General features: G+C 46.6%; 1 protein-coding gene across 1 annotated transcript in view; it reads left to right on the forward strand.

The window, feature by feature from the left end:
- The window catches only part of LOC127042512 (zinc finger protein 560-like), a 253,284-nt gene that overhangs the window by 223,150 nt on the left and 14,527 nt on the right, over window positions 1-15,607 (forward strand). The gene's annotated exons all lie outside the window — the stretch shown is intronic.

A 15,607-nucleotide genomic window follows, 5' to 3' on the forward strand; every position in this document is an offset into this window, starting at 1 on the left:
CCCCTAAGCCATCCAGGGACCTCTCCAGCCCTGACGTAGATATTTGTGCCCCTCATGAAGCCCCTAATGCCCACCAGAATGTCTCCAGCCTGGACGTAGCTATCTGTGCCCCCCACTACCCCTAAGCCCCCCAGGGATCTCTACAGCCTCTACATAGGCGTGATGCTCTGTGCATTACCCTGCATGGCCACATGTTGTCACTGTTCCTCTATGAGAGAAATGCTCTGTGCATTACCCTGCATGGCCACATGGTGTCACTGTTTCTCCATGCAGGAAATGCTCTGTCCATTAGCTGGTGTGGTCACAAGGCGTCAATGTTGCTCCATGTGGGAAATGCTCTGTGCATTACCCTGTGTGGCCACACGGTGTCACAGTTGTTCCATATGGGAAATGTTCTGTGCGTTACCGTGCGTGGCCACATGGTGTCACTGTTGCTCCATGCGGGAAATGCTCTGGGCATTACTGTGATGGAGTAGGGACTGTCTGTGTGGGGGATGGGAGAGCAGGGGGTGACTTTAGGACCGGACACGTGCTCAGCCTGTAACCTGAGCTAGGCGTGGGGAGGGGTCAGCACCTTTGCCCGGGAAGCTGGACACAGGAAATGGCCAGCTGGAGGGAGTTGGGTTAGTTCAGTTTCGGTTTTGGTCTGGGTGGTTGGAATTCAGGGATTCCCAAACTGGGAACTAAGTTTCCTGAACCCCTAGAAGGACTTGATTGTGGGGTCCTGCTTGTGCCTCCAAGCTCTGCTGTATCCTTCGCTCCTGTTGTCCAATAAACCTTCTGTTTTACTGGCTGGCTGAGAGTCACTGTGAGTCCCAGGAAGAGGGGTGCAGGACCGGACTCCCCCACACTCCTTGACAGACCCTAAGCCCCTCCGAGACCCCTGCAGCCTGAACTTAGGTATCTGTGCCCCCCACAAACCCCCTAAGCCCCCGAGGGACCTATACAGCCAGAACATTGGTATCTGTACCCCATATAGACTCCATAAGCCCCTTGCGACACTCCAGTGTGCACGTAGGTATATGTGCCCCTCAGAAACCCTCTAAGCCCCCAGGAACCCCTACAGCCTGGACATAGGTATTTGCACTTCCACAACCCCTCTAACCCCCCGCTCCCGGGACATCTGCAATCTGGACGTAGATATCTGTGCCCCTCACGAAACCTCTAACCCCCCCTGGGAACGATACAGCCTGGACATACGTATCTGTGCCCACTCGAACCCCTAAAACCCACTGGTACCCCTACAGCCTGGACATCATAGGTGTCTTTGGCCCCCACAAATCCCCTAAGACTCCCAGGATGCCTCCAGCCTGGACGTAGGTATCTTTGCCCCCCACTAACCTCCTAAGCCCCCCTGGTAACCCTACAGCCTGGATGTAGGAATATGTGCCCCCCACGAACCCTCTAAGCCCCCATGGGACCCCTAGAGCATGGAGATTGGTATCTGTGTCCCCCCCAAACTCTCTAAGCCCCCCAGGGACCGCTATGGCCTGGACATAGGTATCTGTGCACCCCAAGGCCCCTAAGATCCCCCGGACCTCTGCAGCCTGGCTGTAGGTGTGACGGTGCTGCCCGTGGGAGCCAGCTCAGCTCACTCAATCAGAGTGAATTGCAAACAAAACAGGGCAGACAAATCCCAAACGCTGCTGGTTATTTCAATACTTAGATTTACCAAGCCAGCACAAAACAGCTTCTGTAGTACCTCACTGGTTACTTAGAAGTTTAAACCACGCAGTTCCCTTAAAGTACCCAGCCTCAGGCCTCCGTCCAGACACACCTGTTAGATATGATGATGATTCCTGAAAATCTTACTTCATCATATAAAAGAAAAGATTCTTCCGATCCCAAAGGATCAGCCACATAACCAGGTTCAATTATAACTTAGATTTTACCTAAAATACATGCTATAGCCAATTCTTATTAACTAAGCTAAAATTTATTAGAAAAGAAAAGAGAGAGAGTGAGTGTTGGTTAAAAGATTAATAGACATATAGACTTGAATTCAATTTTTGAGGTTCAGATACAAAGTAGAGATGAGCTTGTAGTTGCCAAAAGTCCTTTTAGAAATAGTCCATAGGTTATAATCCAATGTCCATATTCAGGGTGGCTCCAGTCAATGACTGGGGATCTCAGTCCTTGTGGCTTAAGGTTTCCCCCTCTTGAAACCCAAAGCAGATCTGAGATGAAGAAGGATCGTGTCCCAGGTTCTTAAACATTTCCAGCAGCCTTTCAGCCTGAGAAAACAATAGGCTTAACTCTTCTTCCAAACATCCTGGCAATTAGTACATCCATCAAACAGTTCAGATACAGATTACCACAACCTTCAAAGAGACACAGACAATAATACTATTTCACTCAAGTATCATCATAAATGTTAATATTCTTTTTTTGCTCTTTGAATTAAAACTAGAGCAATAGACAAGACTTGTTTGCTGACATCACAAGACCTGAGCAAACACCTCCCCTTCTACCTCTAACACTGCAGACTTGCATTTCAAAGCTCTGTTCATTTACATATCTTGTTAACCAGTTTTTAAGGTTCACCCACGGGGCAGGTCAGTCGGTGAGGTGAGTTAATTAACTCTTTCTGGCCCTGTCACCTTTCAATGAGATATTAGATTATACTTATGTCAGGGACTCTAACCCAGACGGCAAAGTTCGTTGTCTGACCGCGAGAGAGGCAGGCAACACCAGCAAGGTCCGATCAAAAGCTCTTTATTGACAAGTGCACGCATCAATAGAGAGCAGCTCGTCTCCAGAGAGAACCAGCCTGCTCTTTACATCTTAGTATAAGCCTATGTAGACAGTTCCGTCGCGTCATAAATTATTCACTGGAGCAACCCACCCCCTTCTTCTAACAACTAGAAACTAGACACCTTTAGTATACATGCATGCCTAAAGTTAGAAACGTAGGGGAGTTAAAAACAAACAAAGAACAAAACCAGGGAGCGAAAACAAGGAGGCTGGGAAACTAGGACTCTTATCAGTTCTTCGAAGGAGCTGCCCGAACACAGCACATCTGGTACTATGCCAGGAATGCAGCTTCTCTCTTATCTCACTTTTTCCCAGCGCTTGTGAGACATGCTGCTGCTTCTCAGTGTTTTCCACTCAGGGATTACCCACAAACCTCTGTTAGCCTGACTTTGGTCAGGTTGGCATACCTGGTTTTGTCTGCTATATCTTTATTCAGGCCTAACAATCCCCCCTTTGTCCCTAGAGGACCATAATGGGACTCTTGGGACACATATCCATTTAACAATTGTACGGGGGAGGCTAGTAAACCATGACCCAAGGTCTGAGTGGAGGTCCTTAAAACTAAAAGTGTGATCAAGAGATATAGCATGGAAAACAACAGCAACATTCTTAATAGCTTGTAAATCTTTGTCAATTAAGCCAGAGTGATTAACAGCAAAGCAACATTTTTCCCCAATGCGAGCACAAGCCCCTCTCTAATTCAGCATTCATGGCATTTAGCACACGTCTATTTTGCAAAGTTACTTCTGCTACTTCATCAGTCTTTCGTTGCAACTTTTGGAAAGCGTCTATTAATGCATTAGCTGGTTTTTTCAAGCTCTGCAGAAATATTTACAACTGCTCTCTTGAGCTTAGCCACCCACAATCCAGGAATGAGTGCACGGACAAAAGAGTGGAATCCTGTTTGTCTGACAACTAAGGGATTGGGGCACTGACTATAAATCAGTTAGGTATACCAAGTGGTCTAATTTCCCAGATGTTTTGGTGAATAATCCAGTCCCATGTGCATCCTCCCCATGGACCCGTCAGGATTCGGTATGTGGAAGCCCACACCCCCCAGTCCAAATGCTTGGAAGGAGCACTGTAAATGTTTACACTTTCACCCAGAAAGTCTTTAGTATATCTCCATGACCACAGATCAGATGGTACTCCTGATGTGTCTGTAAGGGCAGTGGGCCAAGTCTGGTACTCAAGATCACTCCAAATGGCCATCAGCTGGTCATTCAGGAAATTCTGAATGTCCAAACATACTAGATCCCACGGCAATGCCTTCCCAGCCTCAGTGATATTTAATACCATCTTTCCTTGGTGTAGTACTATATTACATTTGTTATTTAACTATTTTCAGGTACTTTTAAAAGGCATTGACATTAATAGCATAGGAGGGGGTTACATTATTAGTCACTGGAATGGTTTCAATACAGGTAAAATTTCCAGTGGCAGAACAAACTCTTCGGGTACTTGTTATTTAAAATCCAATTAGAGAGAGCAATACATGCTGAAGAATTTATCCACAACACAGGGCACAGCCTGTAGAATAAACCCCAAAATCCAATCAATACCACATTCCCAAGCATGGGTCCCACAAATTTTTTCTGCCAGTGTACAATTCTTTGTTTCTTCACCGGGGTCAGTTCTTAATGTCCTTTCTAGTCAGGAATTCCTGGACTTTAGCAATTTCAGTGGAGTGAGTGTTCCTTCTTCTTTCCCAAAACAGTCTTGGTGCAGCATCGTATAGGGGAGAGGTTACTAGCACATCACCCTGTAATGGTTTTGCTTTTTCTAGAAAAATTCAAAGGCACAGTAGATCTGTCAGTGGATAAGGGAGAGGCTACTAGCACTTCACCTTGTACTTTTTCCCTACTGTCCAGAAGGCACAGTGGAGCTAGAAGGTGAAATAGGCTAATCATCAGTAGGAGAATTCTCCCAATGTGGAGGGGTCTTTTTGCAGTGAGAATCTTGGGTCCAAGCAGTCAGTCTTTGGTACTTCACAGCGGTGTTGGTAGTCATCAGGACTTAAGGGCCTTTCCAGCATGGAGCCAAGGCAGTCTTTCGTTGGTGGACCTTTACATCAATCCCGTCTCCTGGTTCCAAGGAGTGGCAGGGCTGCTAGGGTCTTTGGGTAGCGCTTCCTTACCTGTGAGAAAAAAAACTTAACACATTTCATTAGTGCCTGGCAGTGTTTTTCAGATCTCATAGCTGCATGGGCAAATTCAAGCCCTCCTTTTCCTGGTTGTTAACCAAGTCTTAACTGTGAGCAGTGTCCTTGAATGGAGTCAGTGTCTTATCTATAGCCTGAGCTTGCTATTTTATTTTATTTTATTTTTTCAGTTAATTCATTCTGTTCTTTGTGCTTCTTCCTTTCTTGGCTTCTTTTAACCTGCAAAGGAAACTTTCACTTTTTACTTATACACCTTTTTCCCAACAATGAACACCTACACATTGTCATTATACAGTACATTAGTCTTATTATTTAATATATGCCACACACACCCTTTTACTAAAATAACCTTATTACAGAGCTTTCGAGCAACAAGCCAGGACAAGCACACCCACTTTGAGGAGTTCACTCAATACAACCTCTAGTCCAATAGCCTTCCACCATCCCCAGCCCTCTGGCTAGAAATCTGAGGTAGCCAGAAAGATCCCATGTACAATATGGGGAGTGGGTTAACTTTTCATGTCCTTGCTTTCAAAGACTGTTGGTATGCAAATTTTAACAACAATTTTTGCAATTAACAATTTGACCAATAAAGTTTCTTTTCCTTACTTAAGGAAATGCATTAGACTTTAGTATATCACATTCTCCTGATTTACCTAAACACTTTGTATTCCAAGTTGAACAAAACAAGTATCTGCATTTTAATTTAACCTTTTTGTTTGATTTTAAACTAGATTATTTTATAAAAATATTAAACACAAAAATTCCGGCCACAAGACAAACACCACAAGACAGAACATAGAACACAAAACATAATTTCTATTGTGCCAGTAAATGCATGGTACGTTGAATGCTGTTTAGCTGGCATCAGTTTTCTCTGATTATCTGAAAGACAAAAAAACAGAGGTCTACCCCTTCTGGGCAGACAATCATTGCTTAAAATAGACAAATACCCTTGTTGATTTCAGGAAAAACAGAGGAATTATCCCATATTTTATGTGTTTCATAGGCAGCCCAGGTTTCAGTGGCTCCTACCTTATCAGTTAGATAATTTGCATGAATACAGATGCTTTCTGGCTTGCTTTTTACTTTTAACTCTTGCTTTCAAACACTGAAAGAAAACATCACTACTTATAGTGCCCTTACAGCCTAATAAAATTTCAATTACATAGCACTATATACATTCTTCAGCTAATTTAACTAAATTCTAAATGATTGCAATTAACAATTTCTTTGCCTCAATTTATTTACAAACATTTCAAAGACACCAAGAACTTTCCTCTTTAGCATTTTTACAAAGTTCAACTGCTGTTTCCTCCAGCAACTACAGAGTTAACTTCTCACTCTCCCTTAAATCACTTGCTTGTCTCCCAACAGCCACTTTTATCAACTCAAATCACCATTCCAAGTAAGCTCTGGGTATTTGAAATCCCCATGCTTACACTTACTTACTCCTTCCTTCCACTACACCCTTAAAGTTTTCCAACCTGTTTTCCAATCTCTCTGTCTGTTGCCTGCCCGCCTGGGCCCGATCCTGCTTTTCTCACTGAACCGTCCCTTCCATAGGCACCAACTTCTTCCACTACCAGTTTAGCTAGGAGGGTGGGCTTCTCAACTAGCCCCCCACCCCTCCTGGTCTCTTCCCTTAAACATTCTTACTCACAAGACTACCCGAGTCCTCCTTCATGAGGCTTGCCACCTAGACGAAGACACATGGCCCATTGGGCAAAGGCCATTTACTTAACATATAATTTGAAGGACTACTCTTAGAGGGTTTACCCAGAGACTCATTCATCTGTTTGACACTTAAACAGAAAAGAGAATTACACAGAGAGCAGAGGGAATTACAGTCTAAGCCAGACTTTCCCACTTCTATACACTGACCGCTACAGGGGACAGGACAGAAGGATCTCAATTTAACCTCAGAGCTGTCTCGCACACATGGCTTCCACTCCGAGGAATTACGAACAAGAGGTTCAGTTCCACCCACACTCCTAACACCCAAATGAACAGAGAAAAAAAACAACAACAGTAACGGGTTAAATAGAACAGAACCAGAACCAGATAGTGTTTCCTTATCCTATTAGGACTCACTTTTACTCATGCAGTTCTCAGCATATAACACCAACAGTACCAAGCAAAGCAAACACAAAATAACAAGGGTAAAACAAATAGATGGTGCAAATTCTGCAGGGCTCCCCCCTTCTTAATTGCTCACCAAACTGTGACAAATTTCTGTTACCAATCTATCCCTCATGTCAGATGATCAGGCTGACACTACAGGATCGTTGGGGGAAGATAAAGAAAACACACCATATAACTGAATTTTAAAGCTTCATTAATAAAATAATAAAACAACAACGGAGAGTGTTGGGAACGCTCCCACATCACTCAGGAAAATATTAATGCCCCAAGCCCGAAGCTCCTTTCATACTTACACACGTACGTCCAGACTGGCCACTTCTGTGTATAATGTTCAGAGGAGGGGGAGAGGTGGAAGGGAGATTATCCTGTATACAGCTTGTCCAGAATTTCCAACATGCTTCTGCTCTTGGGAGGGCTGTTCTTTTACACCCTGGAATCTCCTGCGGCGTCTCTTTCAGAGATTCCAGTCCAGGTCGGCTGCCTGTGGCTTCTTTGGTGTCACCAAGCCACACCGACTCCAGGGTCACAAAGGCACACTGTTGGATCTTACTGGACAGTTAAGCTTTGCAAATGTAATTTCAGTTCTGTAACTTGTATTTCCTTTGCTTCGCCTCTGTCTATATTTTTTCCTTCACAGCCAGCTGGGGCCGAAAGCAGCCCCTCCCTGCACCAAGCACAGTCCGCGCCGATTCCTGACCCTGAACGCAGAGCACCCCCCTCCTTCCATCCCGGGGCCAAGATGATTTTTAAATTAACCCGTTCCTTATGTCTTTTTCTTTCTTTTTCTCTTTCCCATTAAACATTCTAGTAGCAATGCTAACTACTTCAGACAAACTTTTCCCTTGCGTACCATCTGGATGCTTTCTAAATCTTTTGCAATATCCTTTGCACATTGTGACATGAAAACCATTTTAACCATCTCCTTTCCATGATCAGTTTCAGGATTTAAATTCCCATGCTTTTTAACTTCACAAATCAGTCGAGCACAAAAGTCAGAGAGGTGCTTATCTGGATGCTGAACACAAGCAGTCACCTTGCTCCAATTTGGAGTAGCCTCCCCTGCATCTCTAATACCATTCAAAACAGCTTTTAAAAATCCATCCAACTTTGTCTTTTGAGCTGGATTATTGGGATTCCAGTTAGGGTCAGTAATTAGCCAAGGTGCATTCAAATGAGCTGCAGATTTTTCTTTTACTTTTTGTCTTTCATCTTCTGTCATGAGAGTATCTAATAACTGATTTACATTTGCCCAAGTGGGCACATGAGTGAAAAAGATTGTGCAGAACATTCTTTCCACTGCCTCAGGATTGTCTCATAAGTGAGGCATAGTGCACTGCCAGTTAAACAAATTTGAAGTTGCAAACAGGGTATGGGTAAAACCATCTCATGTTCCCCAGCAACCAGTAGAACCAGATAAGTTCTCAATGAGGCTTGTAATATCAGAGGTGTCTCAGAAACATTCTCTCTCATGGAGTTAAGTAACCTAGTGGGGGTCCACAAGGGCAAGGACAAGGGCTGCTGTAATATTGGGGGTGTTTGAAAAGCAGTCCCTGACCAAGTTTGCAAAAGGCTGGCTGGAGGCTGCACAGAGGGGGTGAGGCTGCCTGATTCCTCTGAAGATGAGGGAACATCACTCTGAGCTCCCCCTTGATTCTCCTCTGTCCCTGAACTGTCCCTAACCTGCTTTTGAATCCTTGCACTCCATCAGACGGGGAAGAACAGGAACAAAATTGTCCTCCTCCCGGTGCGGCTCTGGTGCATATGGTGGGTGATTTTTTTACAAGAGCTCTCCATACAAACAGCTTCAAAAGCTACCCATCCCTCCATGGGTTTATAATTATACCATACAAACAAGTAATCCATTTGTCTCGGCCTAAGATCAACCAAAATATCCCTTAAGGAGTTCCTCCTATCTGTGGAAAAGGTTTCACCCACCGGCCAGTCTCTAGTTGGGGACAAATGAAAGGTAAATGATGGCCATTGGATCCAACACAGATTTCTCATCTTAAATTTAACTAGATCAGCTGTCTCAGAAATCTCTTTCCAATCTCTAAGTATCAGAGACAACGGGGCATCCCCCGGGCACTTACTGCCAACTTGTCTCATTTTAATGAAGGGACTCTAACCCCTCTTCATGAAGGGACTCTAACCCCCACCTCCCCGCGTCGAGCGCTCGCTTACCTCTCCAGGGACTTGAACACCTGGACTGAGACTCAAACCCAGGCTGGGACTCTAACCCAGACAACTTGGATCCTGTGCAAACCTGGACTGGGACTCTAACCCAGACCTGGACTGGAACTCTAACCCAGACCTAAGTAGTCAGGGACTCTAACCCCGACAACCTGGACCCTACTCAATGGGTAGGTGGACGTTGCTGGATTTCCAAGAGTTTCAGCTGGTTCACAGAACACGCCTTATCGCCAACGCAGAGATCAGATCACCAGGCAAGGCTCCTCTAAACTGGAGGATGCGCGCTGCGTTGCCTCAGGGTCCGATCCCCCGCCAGAGAGTCAGACGGGTCCCGGCGGAGTCGCCAAAGATGTCAGGGACTCTAACCCAGACGGCAAAGTTCGTTGTCTGACCGCGAGAGAGACAGGCAACACCAGCAAGGTCCGATCAAAAGCTCTTTATTGACAAGTGCACGCATCAATAGAGAGCAGCTCGTCTCCAGAGAGAACCAGCCTGCTCTTTACATCTTAGTATAAGCCTATATAGACAGTTCCGTCGCGTCATAAATTATTCACTGGAGCAACCCACCCCCTTCTTCTAACTACTAGAAACTAGACACCTTTAGTATACATGCATGCCTAAAGTTAGAAATGTAGGGGAGTTAAAAACAAACAAAGAACAAAACCAGGGAGCGAAAACAAGGAGGCTGGGAAACTAGGACTCTTATCAGTTCTTCGAAGGAGCTGCCCGAACACAGCACATCTGGTACTATGCCAGGAATGCAGCTTCTCTCTTATCTCACTTTTTCCCAGCGCTTGTGAGACATGCTGCCACTTCTCAGTGTTTTCCACTCAGGGATTACCCACAAACCTCTGTTAGCCTGACTTTGGTCAGGTTGGCATACCTGGTTTTGTCTGCTATATCTTTATTCAGGCCTAACAATTATAATGTCACAGTCTCGGTGAGTTGACTGCTGCAGCTCCCCGTAGACTCTGCCTGCGCCTCTCACCGAGCTGGAGTACAGCAGGCGAGGGGAGAGCACTCAATGTATTGCATCTACACTAGACGCGATATATCAACCGCCGCTGGATCGATCGCTGCCCACCGATTCGGCAGGTGGTATAGACATACCCCGAGTATCTGGTGATCGGAGCTGGACCCCCGAGGGGGACACATTGAAGGAACTCAGGGGTTAAGGTGCCTCTATTGTCAACTGTCAGGGCTGCTGTGGCTCAGAGGAGGGTGCCTGACTGCCTGGCAGGCTTAGGCGCCGCAAGCCTTGGAGGTGGGAGAAGTGAAGCGGCCACGGCATGCTCGGGGTGCTCGTGCTCGGAGCAGGGGTGAGCTCGGGCGACGGGGGTGCCGCAGGGCACAGCAGGAGAGTTGCCACAAGAGGGGAGCCTCAGGGTGGAGGGGGGAGCTGCCACGGGTGGGGCGCCTCAGGGCAGGGGTGCGGGGGGGGGAGGGTGCAAGGTGGAAGTTTCGCCTAGGGCATGAAACTTCCTTGCAACGGCCCTGCCCCACGCCCTGCCTGCAGCCAGCCCTGCACCCCCTGCCCTACCCTGCCGGCAGTCAGCCTCTGTCTCCAGCCAGCCCTGCACCTTCTGCTTTGCCTTCACCAGCCGCATCCTCCCTGCCCTGTCTCCAGCCAACCCCTGATGCACCCCCCTGCCTGAAGCCAGCCAGCCACGCAGCCCTTGCCCTGCCTGAAGCCAGACCCTACCTCCAGCCAACCCCACATCCACTGGTGCCCTGCACTTCCCAGGGCAGTAACCCTGCACATCTGCTTCAATGAGGGGGGCAGGGAGCAGCTGGGACCCACACATGTGCACACCCTAGGGTGACCAGACAGCAAGTGTGAAAAATCGGGACGGCGTGGGGGGTAATAGGATCCTAGATAAGACCCCAAAATTCGGACTGTCCCTATAAAATTGGGACATCTGGTCACCACAGCACACCCCCAGGACTCCTGAGTTCCATTGCTGGGTTTCCTATTGGTTCCTCTGCTGGTTGTTTTCCTTTTTCTGGGGACTTTGGGCAAGTTGCTCCCCACTCTCGGGCTCTGTCCCCAGCAGTCAAATGGGGATTTCATACCTTCCCGCTATTGGAAAGTGCTGGGAGAATCCCCCAGCGAAAGCTGCTCTGACAGTGCTAAGCAGCATCTGACCATTCAAGGTCGGAGCTCACTGCCCAGGAGGAGTGCTTGGCTCTGGGGTTTCACTTCAGCCCAGTGTAGAGAGAGAGCCCTAACCATGGAGTTTGGCTCAAGAAGACCAAGTCTCCAATTTGTTAAGGGTGTTTTGAATTTCAATCCTGTGCTCCAAAGTGCTTGGTGTCAGTTGTAAACTTTAGGAGCATGCTCTCCACTCCATTTTCCAAATCATTCATGAAAATATAGAATAGTACCTGACACCGGACTGATCCCTGCCAGACCCACTAGGTTCACCCTCCCCGTTGGGCAGCTAAACATGGAGAAGGGCTCCTGGAGTCTTGGCTTTCAACCAGCTCTGCAACCACATTACACTGATTGCAGCTGGACTACATTTCCCTCGTTTGCTTCTGAGAATGTCCTATGGGACTGTGTCGAAAGCCTTAGTAACACCAAGCTAGATCCCATCTATTGTTTACTCACCTCTACCAGGCCCAGAACCCTGCCAAAGAAGGAAAGAGGATTGGTTTGGAATGATTTGTTCTTGACAATTCCACGCTCACTAGTCATAAGAACCAAATCATCCTGTAGGTGCTGCTGACAAACTGAGTGTTTAAGAATGTATTGCAGGATCTCTCCAGATATGGCAGTCAGGCTAGCTAGTCTGTAAGTCCCAGAGGTCTTTTTGTTCCCCTTTGAAAGATAGGTCCTGTCTTGTTCATGGATGGGAAGATGTTCTTTTTCAGGGGTCTCAGACGAGAACTGGGGCACAACACCTGGTTTGTTAAGGCCACAAAAATGGAGGCAGGAACCTCTTCTCTGCTGCTGGCAAAGAACCACAGGTACCTAAAAGATAGGGACTCACATCTTTGAATGGGCTTTAAAAAGGCAGTGGTTAATAAGTTTGGCCCCGACCATTTCTTGTTTCCACAGACTAGACATTTTAGCAAACTTTAGAATTCCTTGGTGCTAAACACTGTGAAACTCCCCTTTCTCCTTCACAGAGGGCTTTAATACCCCTTATCTCACTTGGGCTCTAAACTGCCCATAGTTCGAGAACTGTTCCTGTTCCGATTGGACAGATGGGAGAAGGGAAGTGACCTACCCAAGGCCTACACAACAAGGCGATGGCAGAGCCAGAAAGAGAAGCAACCAGTTCTGACTCCTGTTCTAACAGATGAAAACACCCCAGAGCCCAGGAATCGAGATGGTGGGAAAATTTCATTCAAACCGTTTCTGTCCGAAAATCCCATTTAGACTAAACCAGTTTGTTTCTCAAAATCATAACAAGTGGGATGAAAGATCTTTGCAAAAATATTTTGTTGCAAAACAAAAGCATCTCCTCTTTGTCAGAGTGTGTTAAATTGTCTCCTCGCACACAAAGAGGAGACACTTACATCTCAACCATTAGATAAGATGCTTCAATCTGAGCTAAGTCGTTGCTACTATTAACAATTTCAAAATAAAAAAATACAAATAAAATAGACGATTTCAGCTAATCTATTATGTCATAATCTGGGAAACTTCATATTATGCACTACTTCTAGTGACACTCCCAAATGGATCCGCATCCTTCACCCACCATGAGGTAGGTAAGAGCGGATCATTATTATCCCTACTTGAAAGAGGGAGAAGCTCAGGCTGAGAAAGGAAGAATTGACTTGTCTTAGGTCACACAGCCCGTCAGAGGCAGTGTTGGGAATAGGACCGAAGAGCCCTGATTTTCAAACAAACCATCGGATCTTGAATTTCAGACATTGAATGACCTGAATACTGTGCTCTCAGATGAGCTCCAGACCAACAACAGTGACAGTAATTATTCAGCAAGTATTTGAGGAGAACTGCAATGTTAGAGGGAATCATCAACTGCTCAGAGACAATTAATGCAGAGAAGCAGCAAAATTAATCAAAGATAGAACTGGTTCTGACTTATTTACTTGATCTTAAAAGAGAACAACAAGGACCTGAGTCTCCTCCCTGTCAACTATCCCCCTGCTCAACCAATCAGGGTAGAGACGGAGGACGGGAGGCTGAGGGTTCTCACCAGAGAGCCCAAAGGATGGCCCAGGTCACCGGTGGGGATCACTGCCCGAGCACTATTTCAGTCCCACATTTTTGGGTGGACCTTCCATAGTGGGAGCTGCAGAGGACTTCCCTGCAACACACACACACACACCTCCGTCCTGTTGTTGGGAAGGGAACAGGAGAAAGGACAAAAGAAGCAAGAGAAGAAGAGGAGGGAGGGATGGAGGAAGAGGTGAAACAAAAAGGACAAACCCTAATGTCCCCAGCGATTCTAAGGGACAAAATCCCAGGTGCGCAATAAAATTCTGCCTCCTTAAGCTCGTGTTTTCCATGCCTAGAATTCACTTGTCACCAGATAGATCAGACTGAACAGGTTTCAAACCTCCAGGAGGCTCTTACCTTCTAAACAGGGACGGCTGTTTTCTAGTAAAATCACTACAAGGGAAGGAGGAAACTCGGAAAGAGGTTCCTCCTGGCGCTCACGTCCATGACCCCAAATAATCTCTCAGTCCTCAAAGAGAGACCTGGAGAAGGAAACGTGCTGAAGCAAAGCCACAGAGGTCTCTGAGGTTTCCCTGGCCCCTCGCCCCTGTCCTGCCTGGCTGATGTCAGCATCTCTCTGTGAGGTCACCACCTCCCCACCACCTTTGACCAATAGTCTGAGGTCCTGCAAACGGCCTTTGTGATGTCACTGCCACACCCCTCCCTTGCTGGGCTAATGTCCTGCCCCTGGCCAGGCACTTTGGAGGTTTGAGCTACTCCCTGTGGATCACCCCACTCAAGGAGCGTTCGTTCTAGGCAGCAAGCCTGCTAGACAGGAAAACATCAGACGCTGCTCCCAATGCTACACTCAGTTTTTCAGAAATTAGTCGACTTCATGGTCAGAAGACACCATTAGAGCATCTAACCTGCATATCACAGGCCTCCTGTATGACATAACAGCTACTTTGGGGGCAAACACATTCCAGAAAGGCATCTAGTCTTCATTAAATGACATCAGGAGATGGTGAATCCACCACTTTCCTTGGTAGCTTGCTCCTGTGGTGAATCATCCTCGCTGTTGACTATTGTGCCTCAGTTGTAATATGAATTTGTCTCTTTTCACTTTCCAGCCATTGGGTCTTGTTATGCCTTTCTCTGCTCCATTCAAGAGCCCGTAAATACCCAATCTTTTCTCTCCATTAAGGCCCTTCAACATTTCAATGAAATCACCTTTCAATCTTCTTTTGATAAGCTAAACAGGTTGAGCTCTTTCAATAGCTCACTGGAAGGCATTTTTCTCCAGCCCTCAGAACATTTGGTGGCTCTTTGCTGCCCTAGCTCCAATTTCACAACATCTTTTTCAAATGAGGATACCAGAACTGGAGGCAGTATAAAGGTTGTATAAAGGTAAAATTAAATAGGTTGCAGAGGAGTTTTTTTTAATTTCGGCTTTTGTTGCTAAAAACTTTGTCTCTCTGCGGTGAGAAAAAACACTCCCCGAATGCCAAAATTTGAGCCATGAAAAGCGGCAGTGTGAACAGCGCATCATAGGTGGAGCTGTGCTCCCGGTGACAAAGCTCCTGCCCCTCATTGGAGGTAGTTTGGCTTTGTTGCCGGGGAAGCTCTCTCTCAGCGATAAGGACGGCCACACAGCGCACCTTACAATGGCATGGTTAGAGTGGCACAGCTGCACCGTGGTAAGGTGCGCGGTGTAGACACAGCCTCAGAGCTGGGGAAAGCCGACAGGCGCTGAGGAGCACAGGGTTCAGACAGAGACATCCGTTAGGAGAGGAACTATTCACAGGGATTCTCTATAGCCTAGTAAGGTGGAGAGGATGGAAGATGATAATGTACAGGTAGGTTCTGATGAGAAACAGTGAAATGAAAGAGTCTCCCTCAATTACATCATGTAATAGCAGACAGCTAAAATGGGACACATTTTAGAAGTGCTTAAATACAAACGCTAAACGTCTAAGTACTAAGACTGGTGAATTTGAGTGCCTGGTATTGAGTGACGATATTGATAGAATAGGCATCACAGAAACCCTTGCACCCCCTCCTGCACCCACATGGGGAGACTGACCTGTGTGCATGGAGCAGCTGGCATTGCTGCCCCCCACTCCTCCCTGGAACGCTGCTCATCTGGGCACCCCTAGGGGCTGTGGGATGTGGGGGCAAGAAGTGAGATCATCCGAGCTCCCTGCATCCAGGTCACTTTCCTC

The sequence above is a fragment of the Gopherus flavomarginatus genome, unplaced genomic scaffold, assembly GCF_025201925.1.
Source record: "Gopherus flavomarginatus isolate rGopFla2 unplaced genomic scaffold, rGopFla2.mat.asm mat_scaffold_47_arrow_ctg1, whole genome shotgun sequence".
Taxonomy (NCBI): Eukaryota; Metazoa; Chordata; order Testudines; family Testudinidae; genus Gopherus; species Gopherus flavomarginatus.